This window comes from Nicotiana sylvestris, chromosome 4 (genome assembly GCF_000393655.2).
Source record: "Nicotiana sylvestris chromosome 4, ASM39365v2, whole genome shotgun sequence".
In the NCBI taxonomy this organism is placed as follows: domain Eukaryota; kingdom Viridiplantae; phylum Streptophyta; class Magnoliopsida; order Solanales; family Solanaceae; genus Nicotiana; species Nicotiana sylvestris.
In genome coordinates this window covers 71,760,626-71,779,472 of record NC_091060.1, presented here as the reverse complement: position 1 = coordinate 71,779,472, position 18,847 = coordinate 71,760,626, and positions in this window count along the sequence as shown.

Below are 18,847 nucleotides of genomic sequence, written 5' to 3'. Positions count from 1 at the left end.
AGGAAAATTGCAATTGGATCCGAAGGAATCAAAAACCCTACGCAACAAAGCTACCAACTTTAGCTTAGTCGAAGGGAAACTCTTCAGAAGATCTTTCTTGGGCTCGCTGGCTAGGTGATTTGGTCCGGGAGAGACCGAATACGCCATGAGAGAGGTCCACGAGGGCACTTGCATGAATCATTCGGGGGCAGAATCCCTGGTTCAGAAGCTAATCAGAGCCGACTACTATTAGAAAGAAATGGAGAAAAATGCAAAAGACTTCGTACGGAAATGCACTGAGTATCAAAGACATGCCCTGATGATTTATCAACCGGGAGAGATGCTTCACCCGGTCTTGTCGCTATGGTCGTTTATGAAATGGGGAATGGATATCGTCGGTCCCTTGCCATGGGCGTCTGGTAAGGCACAATACATACTACTCATGGCTGATTATTTTTCCAAATGGGTCGAGGCCTATGCATTTGGGAAGGTTCGGGAGAAAGAGGTCATTATCTTCATTTGGATCCAATAATATGTCGATTTAGAATACCAACAGAGACCATTTGCGAAAATAGAAAATAATTCGTTGGCAGCAAGATAAGTAAGTTTTTCGAAGACCACAAAATCAAGAAGATATTATCAATGCTTTACCAACCTAGTGGGAACGGGCAAGCAAAATCGATGAACAAAACCATACTCCAAAACTTGAAAACGAGATTGACCAATTCAAAAAGAAAGTGGAAGGAAATCTTGCTCGAAGTCTTGAGGGCATACTGTACGACTTCGAAGTTGAGTACCGAGGCGACTCTGATCTCTCTAGTCTACGGAGCAGACGCCTTAATATTGGTCGAGGTAGGGGAACCGAACCTCAGGTTCCAGTATGCAACCGAAATGTCAATCACGAGCCTGGAATTATTGGATAAAAAGAGGGAAGTCGCCCTAGTCCGGTTGGCGGCCCAGAAGTAACGAGTTGGGAGGTATTACAACTGAAGATCCAACCTTCGGCATTTTCAATTTGAGGACTTGGTGGTAAGAAAGGTATCACTACACATCAGGAACCCAAACAACGGGAAACTGGTACTGAATTGGAAAGGTTTGTATTGCGTTGTCGAAATAACAGGGAAAGGCTCATATAAACTCGAGTCGGGAAATGGTGTACAACTACCAAAAACTGGAATGTGGCACACTTAAAGCGACACTACTACTATGGTACGCCCTCTATTTCCTTTTTAATTTCGTTATATTACGAACTAACTTATGCAGATACTCGGCCGAGGGAAAATATGACTAGTAGGTTTGAAAGCACGTGTTGTACTCTTTTTCCCTTGAACTAGTTTTTGCCCGAAGTAGGTTTTTCGGCAAGGTTTTTAACTAGACAACAGTATAATGTGCTACCTTAGTTTTGAAGGCCAGCCTTAAACTACAATTGTTAATCGTTTGTGCCGAACCAATAGTATTTGAGCACTCACAAATTCGACCTCAAATTCTAGAGGCCAGTACCCCTTGGTTAAGGCCTCTAGAAAGGGCAAATTTTATATATCAAAACCCAAGGCTTGATGGTTAGGATTCATTGTAAGGGCCAAACGATCAAACGAACTGTACCCATGTAGCCCACTCTAGCCACGACACAAGGCTTATGCGCCTTCGATTATGTACTCTACATATAAAACAATGAAAGAAATCTTTGCTTCCTTCATACTTTATTACTATGCATTTCACTTCGTTGATGCTCCACAACGGATCCAAAATCTTAAAGCCCACAGGCGACCCCAACTCGATGAATGTCGTTCGATAATAAAAAACAATTGGACGACCCAGGCTATCAAATCCTGGAGGAACTAATCTTATTAGGCAGGGCCCGAATATGTAAGGCTACGACCGCCCTAAAATGGTTCAGAGGCATTCGAAGTCAGTACTCAAAAATAAGTCCCTTCCATATAACCAAAACATATTAAAAGGCTACCCTCGACAAAAACATCGTCGTGTATGACTGAAACACTAAAACATATTAAAGGACTTCAATTTTATCGAAATTTTGAAGTCACAAGCAATCCCGAGTTTTCATTGAAACCGTACCCCTTTCGAACTTCCGAAGAGCGAATTCTCTAGATTACGTTTCATTCTATGCTAAGGCATTAGGGACGATACCCAAATAAAAGATTGCAAATAGATGCTGAAAAGTAAAAACATGGTGTTGCCAAAGGGAAAGTTTTATATATATATCAAAAAATATTTACAAAAGCATGATAAAATGTCCTCAAAATAAACAAGAAAGAAAATGTACAAAAAGTAAACCAAAAAAAAGAACTAAGGCATCACCGCGTGATCTTCACCGGAGCTCGACTCGGCACCGAAATCTTCAGAACCTTCGAATCCTTCGGGGCCTTCGGTCTAATAATGTTCCTTTTCCTCGTCCTCTAGCCTCTTGGCTTCTTCAATCTTGGTTGACAGGACAAATCCTCGGGAGTGAATCTCCTCAAGTGTCTCCCTCCGGGACAATCGCTTGACATACTCAGTCTTCGTCCTTAAATGGGCCTCAGCTATCTCCACATCAGCCTTATATTGGGCCATCATTTCCTCGACTTCAAAGGAATCAATCGAGGTTGCCTCTAATTTGGACTTTAGTACAGTATATTCCTGTCCAAGGGCATCTTGTTCTGAGGTGGCTGAATTCACTTGTGCTCGGAGTTTGTCATTTAGCCGTGACCACTTGTCAGCGTTGTGCTTTACCACTTGGAGCTTATCCTTGACCAATGCTAGCTCCTATTTTGTAGCTTCCTTTTCGAAGCCAGCAGGTCCGTCCTGCCACTCAGCACCTCGGCCATGGACTTGACCTCATCCATCTCAACCCGAAGATGGTCAATCAAGTCTATCTTCTCTTGGACCTACGAGGTTGCATCGTTAGTCATCACGAGTAGCTTCTTGTTTTTACCCTCAAAGATACTTACCTTCTCGACCAGATTAGCATGCTCTTATTTCACGAACAAGGCCTCCTTCTATGCCTTTTCCAGCTTGGCTCGGAGAAATGAGAGATCCTTGAAAACCTCATCTTGTTGTTCACTCAAAGCCCTATATATGTCCTTCTTACGAACCTTCTCTTTTAGCTCAAACTCAAGGTGGCTGACTTTCATTCGAGACCGAAAGAAGCTTTCATGGTGGAGCATCGAATCATGAAAAAAAAATGAAAATACTGTTAGAGCATGCTTAAACTAAGCAAGATTCATAAAAGGTGCAATAAATAGAAAGCTTACTCTGTTCAGTGCTTGTTTTGCCTCGTTCAAGAGGCTCGATGTGCCTACTTCATTCATTTTTGCCTGGTCCTCCTCGGTCACCAAGCAGAGAAGGTCAATGGCCACACCCACCGAAGCGGATAGCATTCAGGCATCCACCGGGATAGTAAGCACGATTGTTCTTTTACTGTCAGGATCTACACTCAGAGTAGAGAGTTGCCTCACCAGGTTCGGGCTCGATCTCAGCTCGCCTTCTCCTGAAAGCACGTCCTTTTTTGGAATCTCCAGGTGATCAAGCCCGAAGTAATCCTCTAACGCACCCATGTCCCTGCCGTCAAAAAACATGTTGAGGGCTTCATCTGCGCCCCGTGCCTTCTCATTTTATTTTTCTTTGCCCGTTTGAGCCTTTTCGAACATAGACGCTCTGTGAGATGACAACTCCGTGATGTCGATGACACCGGCTACTTCCTTTGAGGCACATGAGCATTCTCGGGAGGCCGTGGCCTCTAATATCTTTCTAGCTCCTAAGCTAAAGGGGGATCGGTCTTTCAAATACCTTCCCTGGTTTCCGCATGTTCTCCTTCATCGATGGTTGACCTATGAGTGATGAACTCCAGATCATGTCCTCAGGGTAGTCCCTGAGACGAAAGAGGGAATCGGGGCCCGGTACCCTGGCTTTTGTGCTCTTTTTATTGCTTTTTTGGACTCAGATCACTACCCTTTTCTTCTTGCCCTCGGCGTTCGAAGAGCTAGAGGATTTCCTCTTTTTCTTATTTTTCTCTTCCTTTGCAGTAGCTCCGGGCTGTCCCGAAGTGAAGGGTTCAGCAAGCGAGGATGGGGCCTCATCCTTATCCTATGGTCGGAGCTTAGTGGTCTTGGTAAAACCTGTGAAAGGGAAAAAAGATAGCGGAAATGAAAGATAAGTATGAAAATGGAATTATTCAGGAGGAAGACTTAACATGGGAATAGGCCTCCCACTTTCTTAAAGCGGGGGACTGCATATGGAACTCAGGCGACCGCTGCACAATGGTAGACACATGTAAATAGAAAAAAAGAATAAAAGGAAGTACCAAGTACTCAAGAAGGAGAAGACTTACGGAATGAGTTCCACTTTTCAGGGAACGGTAGAAATTCGAGGGGAATCAGGTCTTCGGTTTTCACTCAAACTTACCTCCCATGCCAACCTCGATCTTCATCAATGCTCGAGGATGGAGCTTTGCTAGCTCGACAAATCATCAAACCCCCTTGAAAGACTGGGGAACTGTAGAGACGAAGCACGCAGTCGAGGGTGAACCTAGGTGATTCAGTGTTGTTGACGATGTGGCACAGAAGGATTACGATCCTCCAAAAGGATGGGTGAATCTGCCTGAGCCAGACCTCATACTTTTTGCAGAAGTAGAGAATTATAGGGTCCACTAGGGCAAGCGTGAAGGGTTAACTGTTAACACTTAGATACCCCTCCACGTAAAGAGTGATGTCTTCATTGGGCACAGAGATGACTACTTCCTTGCCCTCCCAGTTGCAGTCCACCCGAACTGTGGGGAGCATATACTTAGTAACGGAGCATATACACCTTCATGTTCCCTCGCCTCCATCTTGTTGACTGGGGGCCTTCTCGAAATTGAATTGGTTTTCAATGGAACAGCCCTCGGGAACAAAGCTCTTCAAAGAAGGCTCTTAGGCCACCTCGAGAATGACCACCTTGACACTCATGGTCGGGTTGGAAGTTGGAGGGATGATCTATTAAAGCATGGATTTGGAAGCATTTGCCCTCGGATTCTTGAAAATATGAAGGTTTTGGAACCGGGTGAGCTCAGACTCCGGAAAATTTTTGTGGTGATGAAGATGCTTGAAGCATTGACAAAACGGGCGGAGTCAGGCGAGAAAAATATTGAGGCCAACGACGAGAAGGATGAAACGTATAACTCCAGGGTCGATCAGATCCTAGGAACGCCTGCGATATCGAAGGGCCAGACCCAAAAAGTTTATTTAAATGCCTTTTCCCCCATGCACGACACCTGGGCCGATGTCCACAATAGGTACTAATCAAAGATCAGGGTCAAAGACGTTCAACTTGGGGCCTCTTTGGGATCTGTTTACCCTGCTAGATCCGATGATAGTTCTAAGAGGGTCGTTAGGAGCCAAGGCCAGTCCGACATCGATATCAGCCATATAGCTCGGATAAAAGGGAACAGATCCGGGTGTGTACTTGTAAGGAATGAATGGATAAATGATCGAGGATCGAGCGGCCAAGGACTGATGAGAAAAAACGAGTTTGATAGGCCGCTCGGGAGTCGAGAAGCACCAATATTATCGGACTACAATTTCAACGTGGATGCCGCAAGCAACATGTCGGCCATAGGGTGCATCAAAGAGACCAAGTGGCCCCGACCGTTGTAGTCTGACCCTGCCCAGAGAGATCCTAATTTGATGTGTAAGTATCACGGCTCACACGGTCATAAGACCGAAGATTGCCGACAATTAATAGAAGAAGTTGCTCGATTGTTTAACAATGGGAACATCCGAGAATTCCTAAGCGAGTGAACCAAGAACCACCTCAGAAATAGGGATTCCAACAAAAATGTCGAACAAGAGGAGCCTCAACACGTGATCAACATGATCATTGGGGGAGTCGATGTCCCCCAAGGGTAGATGATAAAACACACTGACGTATATATTATGAGGGAAAAATGTACCCATGATTATGTAACCGAGGGAACTATCTAATTCAGTGACGAAGATGCTGAGAGCATTGTACAACCTCACAATGATGCATTGGTAATATTTGAACTTATCAATAAATCTCAGATTATGCGTGTGTTGATTTATCCAGGTAGCTCAGCCAATATTATTAGATTGAGGGACGTAGAGCAATTGGGATTGCAGGATCAAATTGTACCGGCGGTCCAATTATTGAATGGATTCAACATGGCATGTGAGACTATGACGTGATTACACTAGACGCTTAAATTTCCCGCACTAGGAAGAGTCAAAATGGTCTACAGAGAACAGCCGGATGTAAGGGAAATGTTTGCTATCGATGAAGCGATACTGGTGCCCATGATTTCAAGGGGAATAGAATCGACCAAAAAAGAGGTAACTAAAATAGCAATCAATAACATCAGCCTCAGCCGGGCCAGAAGAACAGAAGGAGCACGGAGCGGATGATGAGGACGATTATAGTGTCCCAAGATCATTCATAGAACACGATGACATCGACGACCAAATCAAAGATCGAGGAGCTGGAGCAAGTTATTATCGATCGAGTAACTACCAGATTGAAAGGTATACATGGGCATGGGGTTAACCCCCAATATTAGGAAAAGAATTATTGATTTTCTTAAAGTTAACGCCAATTGTTTGGCCCGGTACAATCTAGATATTATAGGGATCCTACCGGAGGTAACCACCTACAAGTTGACTTTGGATCTGAAGTTCCATCCGGTTAAGCAAAAGAGAAGGCCATAGTTTGAGATCAAACATGCGTTCATCAAGGACGAGGTATCTAAACTTCTAAAAATAGGTTCCATCTAGGAAGTTAAATACTCGGATTGGTTAGCTAATTTAGTGGTAGTACCTAATAAAGGAAATAAACTGAGTAAGTGTGTAGATTATAAGGATCTAAACGAGGCATGTCCGAAGGATTCTTTCCCTTTGCTTAACATTGATCGAATTAACGATGAGATGGCTGATGATAGGCTATAATTATATATTTTAGTCGCTTATTATACTCAAATTTACTGCACTTTAGTTGAGTTTGCGTTTTAATCGTTAGTGTTTTGCACTAATTATGTGTTTTATGCCTTGTTGGAGTTATTCCAAGCTATATAGATGTTATGGAATGAATTCAAGTGATTTGGAGCTTTGAAGTCTAAGTAAAATCCCAAGGAATTAAGACGGGATCGTATTTAGGGTTCAACGGATGATAGAGCAACAAAACGAAGAATCGAGTAGGTATATTGTGCACTATCTAGTAAAATGCACATAACATTTCGCTCAGAACTCCATTTAGGCTCCAAAATGTGTGGTTGGAAAGCTAACGCAAAGGGCTACAACTTTAATGTTTTACGTTTTTCCAAATTCTAAATGGAACAGGGTGAAGAATGTGGCCGACACCGCAACCGCAGACCCGAGGCGGGCTGACGCAGTACACTAGGAAAGTACCGTGCCCATGCCGCGGCCGCGGACGTCTAGGCTTGGAAACTTGTCCGTTTTCGCGTAGGAGAAGGTATAATAGTTTGGGCATGGCCCTACTTGGTATATATACATGAAAAAATGGTATTTTGAGGGGAGGAGACTAATTTTTGACACAGATTCGACCTAAGGAGGCAGAGACACAATAGGAGCAAGGCGGAGAATGCTTCTACGAGTTTTTCCTTCCTCTTACTATTTGGTCATTGTTGGTTATGACTTTTAGTATTGTAGTTTTACATACTATTATGAATAGCTAATTTGTTATCTAGGGTTTTGATAGAACCTTTTGTAGGATAAATTCTTGTTATGTTTTTATATAATTGAGCCGTTGGATTTCTCTAGTTGTTCAACTACGTGTTTGTTGTTGTTGATTGAATGACCATCAATTGACTGTGCCTATTTAGTGTGTAGTGCTTGAGAGAGAGTATATATTTAGGTGATTGTTGAACAACGTCACTCCTAACGTATGTGTGGAATCAATACAGTGGGTTTAAAGGTAGGTTTAGAAATAACAATGCCTTGACATGGTCATAATGAGCAGTTAGATAAAGCCAACTAGTGTAGTTCGAAAGAATATGTCTAATAAATTATTGTAGTTGCTCGAGAGAGAATTATGGCATCTAAAGTGCTCACGATCAGTAGAGAATACATTGGCAAAATTGTAGGGAACATAACTAGAAGGGTTCCAACAATTGGGAAAATCATAACTCTAGACCTCCTTAATTTAGTCTCCAACCCTTTGTCTCGTTAGTTGATAATTTTACCATTTTTTAGTATTTGCTAGTTAATTATTTAGAAATATAAATCTCAATCTTTATAATTTAGAAAATTGTTCAAACTTGTCTTTTTAGTGATATTAAACAGAGCCTTAGTTCTCTGTGGGATTCGACTCCGGAATTTTAGACCGGATTATATTTGCAGCAACCGCTTATCCTTTTTAGGAGTAGAGTTAGGCGTGATCAAATTTTGACGCAGTTGCCAGGGAACTAACGGTGTAGTTGTAGCTGTATATATTGCTAGGGTTCAAGTTTGAACTTTTTTTTTTGTTTTTTTATAACTGTTGATTTGAGAAACATGATATCTTAGAATTATGGGAATTTAGGTGTAGATAATTCTACTATTGATCCTCATACATATTGTGAAGGAAACCACCCGTATCAAAATTATCAAAATATTCCTGAGAGCAAGTTATGTCCACCAACTCAATCTTATTTGTGGAATGTGTGTGGCGGTAAAAATGGTCACTTTAATGGTTGTGCTTATATTTCTTGTCTTCCCCAACCCCTTACTATGATGGTTCTACCTTTTCTTGTGAAGTTAATAGGAACAAATAACCTGGGGATGCAGACCTGAAGGAGATCAAGGATATGTTATTCCTTCTGAAACAAAATAATGAAAAACAATTGCAGATAGAAAGGCAAGAGGAAACTATTCGCAAGTTGGAGGCTCAATTGAGTCAAGTGGTTGAAGCTTTTAATGCTCAACAAGACAATATTGATTATAGTAGCTAAGAAGAGCATGAATTTGAGGTGTTAATTGGGGAGGTCAGAGTAGAACATCAACAACCTAGCCAACTACAATTTGAGGATGTCAATGTTTAAGAAGTGAGACTAGAGTTAGCCAATGACATTGAAGATACAAATTTTGTTGACTCTAGTATCATTGATGTTGAGGATACTAAAAGTCCTGAAGTTCATGTGTGTGAGCGCATTGGTCCTCACTCCAAACATTTTTCTACATTGTGCTTGGATGACGATATAGAAATAGAGTCATTCGAGCCGATTGAGAAGTCAAGGAATGAGGAACAAGGTGCCTACATTCTGGAATTTTTCTTGCCAGAAAGACAGGACTACATACCTCATCTAAAAGCTAAGAACTGTAGAATAGTACAATGGTTGCTTGGGCCAATTAGATTTGTTCCTCCACCCATGGAGCATAGTCAAAAACTTGATGCCAAATTGGGGGTTCAATTCATAAGCTCTAGGTGGAGGCAAAAAGTGATTGGCGCCGTGTCGTGACGTTAAATCAAGCGCTTGTTGGGAGGCAACCCAGCTTTATTACTTTATTTTATTTATTTATTTATTTATTTATTTATTTTTAATTGTATTATTTTTGTAGTGTCAGTTTTTTTATTTTCTAGGAGCATGGAAAGCAAAAGTATTGGAAGGATGCAACAGCAAACCAAATGGTTGGAACTAAGTGTGAGGTACCCGCATGAAGGACCAAGCTTGGGAGAAGTCTGAGTGCCCCATGAGCTGTTAGTGCTTCGGCCATTGGCCTACCAGGGAGTCTCTTTTACCCTTTTATTATTTATGGTGTGCATTGGGGACAATGCTCAATTTTAAGTGTGGGGTGAGGAGATTGTCTGGGTGATTTTCTATGCTATTTTAGTTGTGTTAGTTTAATTGAATAATTTTTTTAAAATGGAAAAGATTAGACTTTTCACCACGATAGATCAATTAGACAATTTTCTTGAGGGATTTAAGTCTAAAAATAAAATAAAGAGATTTTCTTTTGTTAGGTAGTGTAGCGATTCCCCTTGGTTTTTCTTTGTGACGCGGTTCTTTTCCAAGGGCTTTATTTGAACCGGGTGTAGTTAGTTTTTTTTAGAAATAGGAGTCATTGTGTTGTGTTTTGAATTGAAGCAATATTTCTTGACTTTGTTATGCCTTGAGAATAGTGAGTACTTTGGTTGGGACGCTTAGGCTCAGTTTTTGACTCTTGTATAAGTACCTTAAATTGTATGATTTTAAATTTGCTTAACTGCTTTGACTAGAGTGTCTTGATAAATCCAATCCTGAGTGAGTTATGTGCCATGTGTATGTAAGGTTTGGGTGTTATTTTATGCATTGCATTTGATGCCTAGAACTTGCCCCGTGTGTTTGCAAAGCGAAATAGTAGTTTTTTTAGTCTAGGAAGTGATATATGCATTTCTTTGTTGAGCGAGATATGCATATTTTACCCGCCTAATTATTATGTATCGTAGTTAACCCCTTTGAGCCTGTAATCCTGTTTCTTTGGTAACCACATTGCAAGCCTTACCCATTTGTTTGAATTAACCATCTATATGAACCATTGTAACCTCTCATGAGCACTTGAATTATTTATGAACTTTGTAAAGGTTAAAGTGTGGGGTGGTTAGTTTGACTTTTGAGTGGAACTAATTAAATAAGGAGAAAGGTGCAATATTTTGAAAAAGTAAGAGCCACTTGAATTGTAAAAAAAATAGTTGGATTGTTGCAAAAAAATAATTCTGTGGTAAGTGGTGGCTCTTGATGTAAGTGTGCTTAAAGAAGAATGGGGTAATATACATTGATGTGAAGGTGGAGTTTGGTTTGATATAAGTATGGGGTTTGAATATTAAGTATATGTATTAAAGTTCTTAGGGAGGTGTAGTCACTCTTATATCCAAATATATTCTACCCGTCCCGCAGCCTACATTACAACCAAATAAAGTCCTACTTGTACCTAGACTGAATGAGCTCGATTAGTAGAGTAGTACACTACGGGCAAGCTTATGGTGCAACTTTGTAGAATATGAATGTTATTTTTGAGAGTGAGTGCTTTCTATCTTTAGTTCCTAAGTGCTCTTAAATTTTATTGTGAGGAACTACTCTCTTTTGTTGTGTGAGGGAACTTGATTCATGAAGGAAAGGCAATGTCAGTGACCTCTATGTTAGAGTAAGTGAGTGAGTTGTGAATAATACGTGGTACTTGTGAGTCAAATCTTGAGGTGAAGATATTACGCTTTTGTGCTCAGTCTATTTTAAATACTCTTGGTATGATGAGTTAGGAGAATTATTTAAAAAGGTCGTATCTATAAAAAAGTGTAGTTTGATTGCTCGAGGACGAGAAATGGTTTAAGTGTGGGGTGTTGATGATAGACTATAATTACGTATTTTAGTCGCTTATTACACTCAAATTTACTACAATTTAATTGACTTTGCATTTTAATTGTTAGTGTTTTGTACTAATTGTGTGTTTTATGCCTTGTAGGAGTGATTCCGAACTATATAGATGTTATGGAATGAATTCAAGTGATTTGGAGATTTGAAGTCTGAGTAAAAGCCCAAGGAATTAAGCCGGGATCATATTCGGGGATCATAGGATGATAGAGCAACAAAACGAAGAATCGAGTAAGTATATTGTGCACTATCTAGTAAAATGCACATAACTTTTCACTCAAAACTCCATATGGGCTCCACAATATATTGTTGGAAATATAATTCAAAGAGGTACAACTTTTATGTTTTCCATTTTTCCAAATTCCAAACGGAACATGGTGAAAAACGTGGTCGAAACTGCAACCGTGGACCTGAGACGGGCTGAGGCAGTACACTAGGAAAGTACCGCGCCCGGGCCGGGGCTGCGAACGTTCAGTCCTAGAAACTTATCCGTTTTTGCATAGGAGAAGGTATAATAGTTTGGTCCCGACCCTGCTTGGTATATATACATCAAAAAATGGTATTTTGAGGGGAGGAGACCAATTTTTGACACAGATTCGACCTAAGGAGGCAGAGACACAATAGGAGCAAGGCGGAGAATTCTTCTACGAGTTTTTCCTTCCTCTTCCTATTTTTTTATTGTTGGTTATGACTTTTAGTATTGTACTTTTACATACTATTATGAATAGCTAATTTGTTATCTAGGTTTTTGATAGAACCTTTTGTAGGATAAATTCTTGTTATGTTTTTATATAATTGAGCCGTTGGATTTCTCTACTTGTTCAACTACGTGTTTGTTGTTGTTGATTGAATGACCATCAATTGACAGTGCCTATTTAGTGTGTAGTGCTCGAGAGAGAGTACATATTTAGGTAATTGTTGAACAACGTCACTCCTAACGTATGTGAGAAATCAATACAGTGGGGTTAAAGGTAGGTTTAGAAATAACAAAGCCTTGATGTGGTCATAATGAGCGGTTAGATAAAGCCAACTAGTGTAGTTCGAAAGAATATGTCTAGTAAATTGTTGTAGTTGCTCAAGAGAGAATTACTGAATCTAAAGTGCTCATGATCAATAGAGAATACATTGGCAGAATTGTAGGGAACATAGCTAGAAGGATTCCGACAATTGGGGAAATCATAACTCTAGACCTCCTTAATTTAGTCTCCAACCCTTTGTCTCGTTAGTTGATAATTTTACCGTTTTCTAGTATTTGCTAGTTAATTAGTTAGAAATATAAATCTTAATCTTTATAATTTAGAAAATTGTTCAAACTTGTCTTTTTAGTGATATTAAATAGATATAGCTAAGACTTAGTTCTCTGTGGGATTCGACTCCGGAGTTTTAGACTGGATTATATTTGCAGCAGCCGCTTATTCTTTTTAGGACTAGAGTTGGGCGTGATCAATGGCCGAACACGAGATACTCAATTTTCTCGATGCCTACTCTAGGTACAGCAAAATTCTAATGGACTCAGACGATCAAGAAAAGACTTCTTTCATAATCCGAAGGCAGATGAACATTTGTACATCTACTTGGAAGAACTCAAGAAATAACTATCAAGGCCCCCTTTGTTGCACACTCCGAAGGCAGATAAATAGTTGTAGTAGACCTTCGCGGTTTCCAAGGTGGCGGTAAGAGGTGTCCTAGTCCAAGAGGAAGATGGTACACAATTTCATATTTATTATGTTGGTAGAACCCTAGGCGATGCTGAAACAAGGTATCCTCACCTAGAAAAATTAGCACTTGCCCTACTAAGCGCTTCTAGGAAATTAAAAGAGTACTTTCAATGCCAATGCATATGTGTCGTGACCTCTTACCCGCTGAGAAACGTCAGGCATAAGCCCAATCTCTCGAGTCGATTGGCCAAATAGGCCGTCGAAATTAGCTGGTACGATATCTATTACAAGTCCTGCACTGCCATAAAATCTTAGATTTTGGTAGGCTTTGTGGCCAACTTTACACTAGCCTTGATACCTGAGGACGAAAAAGAATTGTTGCTCACCTGGGCGGCTAACTCGAGGATCTGGACCCTATTCACGGATGGTGCCTCCAACGCGAAAGGGTCTGGGATCTGTATCGTATTAAAACTGCCTGCGGGTGACATAATTAGACAGACAATTAGAACTATAAAATTGACTAACAATGGAGCCGAGTATGAAGCTATGATTGCAGGCCAAGAACTAGCTAAGAGCCTCGACGCCGAAGCGATCGAAGACAAATATGACTCCCTCCTCGTTGTAAATCAAGTCAATGGAATGTTCGAACTATAAGAGGAACGAATGCGGAGGTACTTGGAAAACTGCAGGTAACCCTACACCAATTCAAGGAATGGACTCTTCAACACGTACCATGGGATCAAAATAGTAAGGCTGATGCACTGGCGAACTTGGGGTCGTCTATCAACTCCGATGAATTCAACTCGGGGGCAGTGGTGCAGCTAATGAACTCGGTGGTAGAAGAAGGTCATCCCAAAGTACACTTGACAAGTTTGACTTGGGAATGGACAAGCAAATACAAAGACTACCTGAAGACATGAAAATTGCCATTAGAGCCCAAAGAATCGAATGCCCTGTGCATCAAAGCTGCCAGGTGTAGCTTAGGCGAAGGGAAATTGTTCAGAAGATCTTTCTTCGGCCCACTGGCCAGGTGCTTAGGTCCAGGAGAGACTAAATACTCCATGAGAGAGGTCCATGAGGGTCCTTATATGAATCATTCAGGGGTAGAATCCCTGGTTCGGAAGCTAATCATAGTCGGTTACTACTGGAATGAAATGGAGAAGGATACGAAAGACTTTGTATGAAAATGCAACGAGTGTCAAAGACACGCCCTGATGATTAATCAACCGATAGAGATGCTTCACCCGGTCATGTCACCATAGCCATTTATGAAATGGGAAATGAATATCATCGCTCCCCTACCATAGGCGTCCAGTAAGGCCCAATACATACTACTCATGACCGATTATTTTTCCAAATGGATCGAGGCTTAGGTGTTTGAGAATGTCTGGGAGAAAGAGGTCATTGACTTCATCTAGATCTCATAATATGTTGTTTTGGAATATCGGCTGAGATCATTTGCAACAACAAAAAACAATTCGTCGGCAGCAAGGTAAGTAAGTTTTTAGAAGACCCCAAAATCAAGAAGATATTATCAACGCCTTACCACCCTAGTGGGAATGGGCAAGTGGAATAGACGAACAAAATGATACTCCAAAAATTGAAAAAGAGATTGACTGATCCAAAACGAAAGTGGAAGGAAATCTTTCCCGAAGTTTTTTGGGCATACCGTACGACTTCGAAGTCGAGTACCCGGGCGACCCCGTTCTCTGTAGTCTATGGAACGAAAGCCTTAATATAGGTCGAGGTAGGGGAATTGAGCCTCAGGTTACAGTATGCTATTGAAATTCAAATGGCTAAGACATGATCACGACCCTGGAATTATTGGATAAAAGGCGTGAAGTTGCCCTGGTCCGGTTAACCACCTAGAAGTAGCAAGTAGGGAGGTACTACAACCGAAGAACAAACCTTCGGCATTTTCAAGTCAGGGACTTGGTGATAAGAAAGGTAACGCTACACACTAGGAACCCAAATGGCGGGAAATAGGTCCCGAATTGGGAAGGACCGTATAGAGTTGATAGAATAATCGGGAAATGATCGTATAAACTCGAGTCGGGAAATGGTGTACAACTACCAAATAGCGGGAATGTGGCATACTTAAAGTGATACCACTGCTAAGGTACGAGCTCAATACCCTTTTAATTTGGTTATATTGCGGACTAACTTATGCACCTACTCGACCGAGGACAAATGCGACTATTAGGTCTGAAAGCATATGTTATACTCTTTTCTCTTGAACCAATTTTGTCCCGAAGTGGGGTTTTTATCAATATTTTTAATGAGGCAATAGTAAAACATGCTACCTTAGTTTTGATGGTCGGCCTCAAATACTGGGGGCCACTACCCCTAGGTTAAGGCCTCTAGAAAGGGAAAATTTTATTTATCAAAAGCCAAGGCTTGGTGGTTAGGATTCATTTTAAGGGTCAAACGGTCAAATGAATTGTACCCATGTAGCCCACTCTAGCCATGACACAATGCTTATGCGCCTCCGATTATGTACTCTACATACAAAATAATGAAAGAAATCTTTTCTTCCTTCATACTTTATTACTACGCATTTCACTTAGTTGATGCTCCACAGCGGATCCTAAATCCTAAACCCACGAGCTACCCCAACTCAGGGACTCTCGTCTGATAATAAAAAAAATTAGACTGCCCGGGCTATCTAATCCCGAAGGCACCGAGCCTATTAGGCATGGACCAAATATGAAAGGCTACGACTGCCCTAAAATGACTGGGATACGTCCAAAGTCCATACTCAGAAAGTAAGGCCCTTACGTATAACCAAAATAAAAGGTTACCCTCGACAAAAACATTATCGTTTATGATTGAAACACTTAAACATCTTAAAGGCCTTCGATTTTATCAAAATTTTGAAGCCACGAGCAATCCAGAGTTGCCATCGAAATCGGGACCCATTTTGACTTCTGGAGAATGGAAGGTCTAGATTATGTTTGATTCTATGCTAAGGCATTAAGGACGATAAACAAATAAAAGATTGCAAATTGATGCTGAAAAATAAAACTATGGTGCTGCCAAAGGGAAAATTTTATATATATTTACAAAGGCACGATAAAACGACCTTAAAATAAACAAGAAAGAAAATGTATAAAATGGCAACTAACTAAAAGAACTAAGGAATCTCCGCTTGATCTTCACTAGAGCTCGACTCGGAAACGGAACCATCAAAACCTCTGGAACCTTGGGGACCTTTAGGCTCATAAAAGTTTCTTTGCCTCAGCCTCGAGCCTCTTGGCTTCTTATATCTTGGCCTACATATCAAATCCTCAGGCGTGAATCTTCTCGAGGGTCTCCCTCTGGGACAACCGCTTTACATACTCGGTCTTCTTCCTTAAACGGGCCTCGGCTATCTCCACATCAACCTTATACTGGGACAACAATTCCTCGACTTTAGATTAGTCAATCGAAGTTGCCTCTAATTTGGACTTCGGCGCAGTATATTCCTGGCCAAAGGCATCCCATTCTGAGGCAACTGAATTCAGTTGTGCTCGGAGTTTGTCATTTAGCGGTGACCACTTGTCGGCCTTGTCCTTTGCCACCCAGAGTTGATCCTTGACTGATGGTAGGTCCTCTTTTATAGCCTTCTTTTTCGAAGCCAGCAGGTACATCCTGCCCCTCAGCACCTCGTCCGTTGTCTTGAACTCATCCATCTCGGCCTGAAGCTGGTCAATCAAGTCTATCTTCTTTTGGATCTGTGAGGTTGCGTCGTTAGTCATCACGAGTAGCTTCTTGTTTTTAGCCTCAAAGATTTTTACCTTCTCAACCAGATTGGCATGCTCCCGTTTCACAGATGAGGCCTCCTTCTGTGCCTTTTCCAGCTCAGCTCGGAGAATTGGGAGATCCTCGTCTTGTTATTCACTGAGAGCCCTATACATGTCTTTTTCCAGGCCTTCTCCTTGAGCTCGAACTCAAGATGGCTGGCTTCCATTCGTGATCGAAGGAAGCTTTCATGGTGGAGCCTGAAAAACAAATGATAAGACCGTTAGAGCATGCTGAAACTAAGAAATATTTACAAAAGGCACAAGAAATAGGAAGCTTACCCGGTTCAGTGTCTGCTATGCCTTGTTGAAGAGGCTCGATGTGCCTACTGCATTCATTTTTGCATGGTCCTCCTCGATCACTAGGGAGAAAAGATCACTGGCCACACCTACTGAAGCAGAGCGCATTCGGGCATCCGCCGGGATAGTAAGCACAACTATCTTTTACTGTCGAGATCTGCACCGGAGTAGGGAACTGCCTCACCAACTTCGGGCTCGAGCTTGGCTCGCCTACTCCTAGAGGCACGTCCTTTTTTGGGATCTCCAAGTGACCAAGCTCAGAGTAATCCTCCAACGTGCCCATGTCCACGCTGTCGAAAAACCTGTTGAGGGCCTCATCTACGCCCCGTGCCATCTCATTTTATTTTTCTTTGCCTGCTTGAGCCTCTTCGAACATAGACTCTTTGTGAGATGGAGACTCCGTGATGTCGATGACACCGGCTACTTCCTTTGGGGCAGGGACGGTTTCTCGGGAGGTTGTGGCCTCTAATTCTCCTTCTGGCTCCCGAGCTAAAGGGGGATCAGTCTCTCGGACACCTTCCCCGGTTTCCACCTGTACTCCTTCATCGATGGTAGACCCATGAGCGATGAACTCCAGATCATCGTCTTCAGGGTAGTCCTTGAGCCGAAAGAGGGAATCGGGGTCCGGTACCCTGGCTTTGGTTCTCTTCTTATTGCTTTTCTGGACCGGGAAAACTACCCTTTTTCTTCTTGACCTCAGCGTCCTGAGAGCCAGAAGATTTCCTCTTTTTCTTCTTTTTCTCCTCCTTTGCAGCAACTCCGAGCTATTCCGAAGCGGAGGGTTCAGCAAGCGAGGATGGGGACTTATCCTCACCATGGTCGGAGCTTAGTGTTCTTGGGCAAACCTGTGAAAAGGAAGAAAGACTTAGCTTAAATAAAAGTTAATTATAAAAATGAAATTATTCGGGAGCAAGACTTACCATGGGAACGGGCCTCCCACTTGCCCTTCGAAAGCTCGCGCCATTTGAGTTTAAAATAAGACATTTGTTTGCAAATCCCATTGATCCACTCCTTGAAGTAGGGGACTACATTGGGAACTTGGTTGACCGATGCACAACGGTTGACACAAGCTATTCGAAAAAAGAATAAAAGGAAGTAACAGGTAATTAGGAAGGAGAAGACTTACGGGATTAGTTCCACTTTTCACGGAACGATAGAAATTCGCAGGGATTGAGGTGTTCAATTTTCACCTGAACGAACCTCCCCTGCCAACCTCGATCTCATTCTTCATCGATGCTTGAGAATGGAGATTTGCTAACTTGACAAACGAGCTTGATCAACCCTCCTCAGAAGACTCAAGGACTGTAGAGACAAAGCAGGTGATCGAGGGTGAACCTAGGTGCTTTAGTGTTGTTAACAAAGTGGCGGAGGAGGATTACGATCCTCCAAAAGGACGGGTGAATCTACCCGAGCCAGACTTCGTACCTTTTGTAGAAGTCGAGAATTATAGTGTCCATCGGGGCGAGCGTAAAGGGGTAAGTGTAAACACTTAGTTACCCCTCCACGTGAGTAGTATCATGGGCTGCTTTCCAGACACTCCCCATGACCCCTTAGCCGCGCCCCATGGCGGCCTAGAAAGCCTCACAATGCCTAGCGCCATGGTCGGCCCCGTGGTCTTGGCTGCGCCAAGTGACAAGCGCCCATGCGCCTCTGTTGCCCTACCGATGCTGATCGCCAACGCCCAGCGACTGGCCAATGACAACAGCGTCACGCGCACTGACAATGTCGCGTGCGCAAATCCTGATGCCTCGCCAACGCCTAGATGCAGGCCCATTCCAGCAGCGCCTCGCGCACAGACCCTG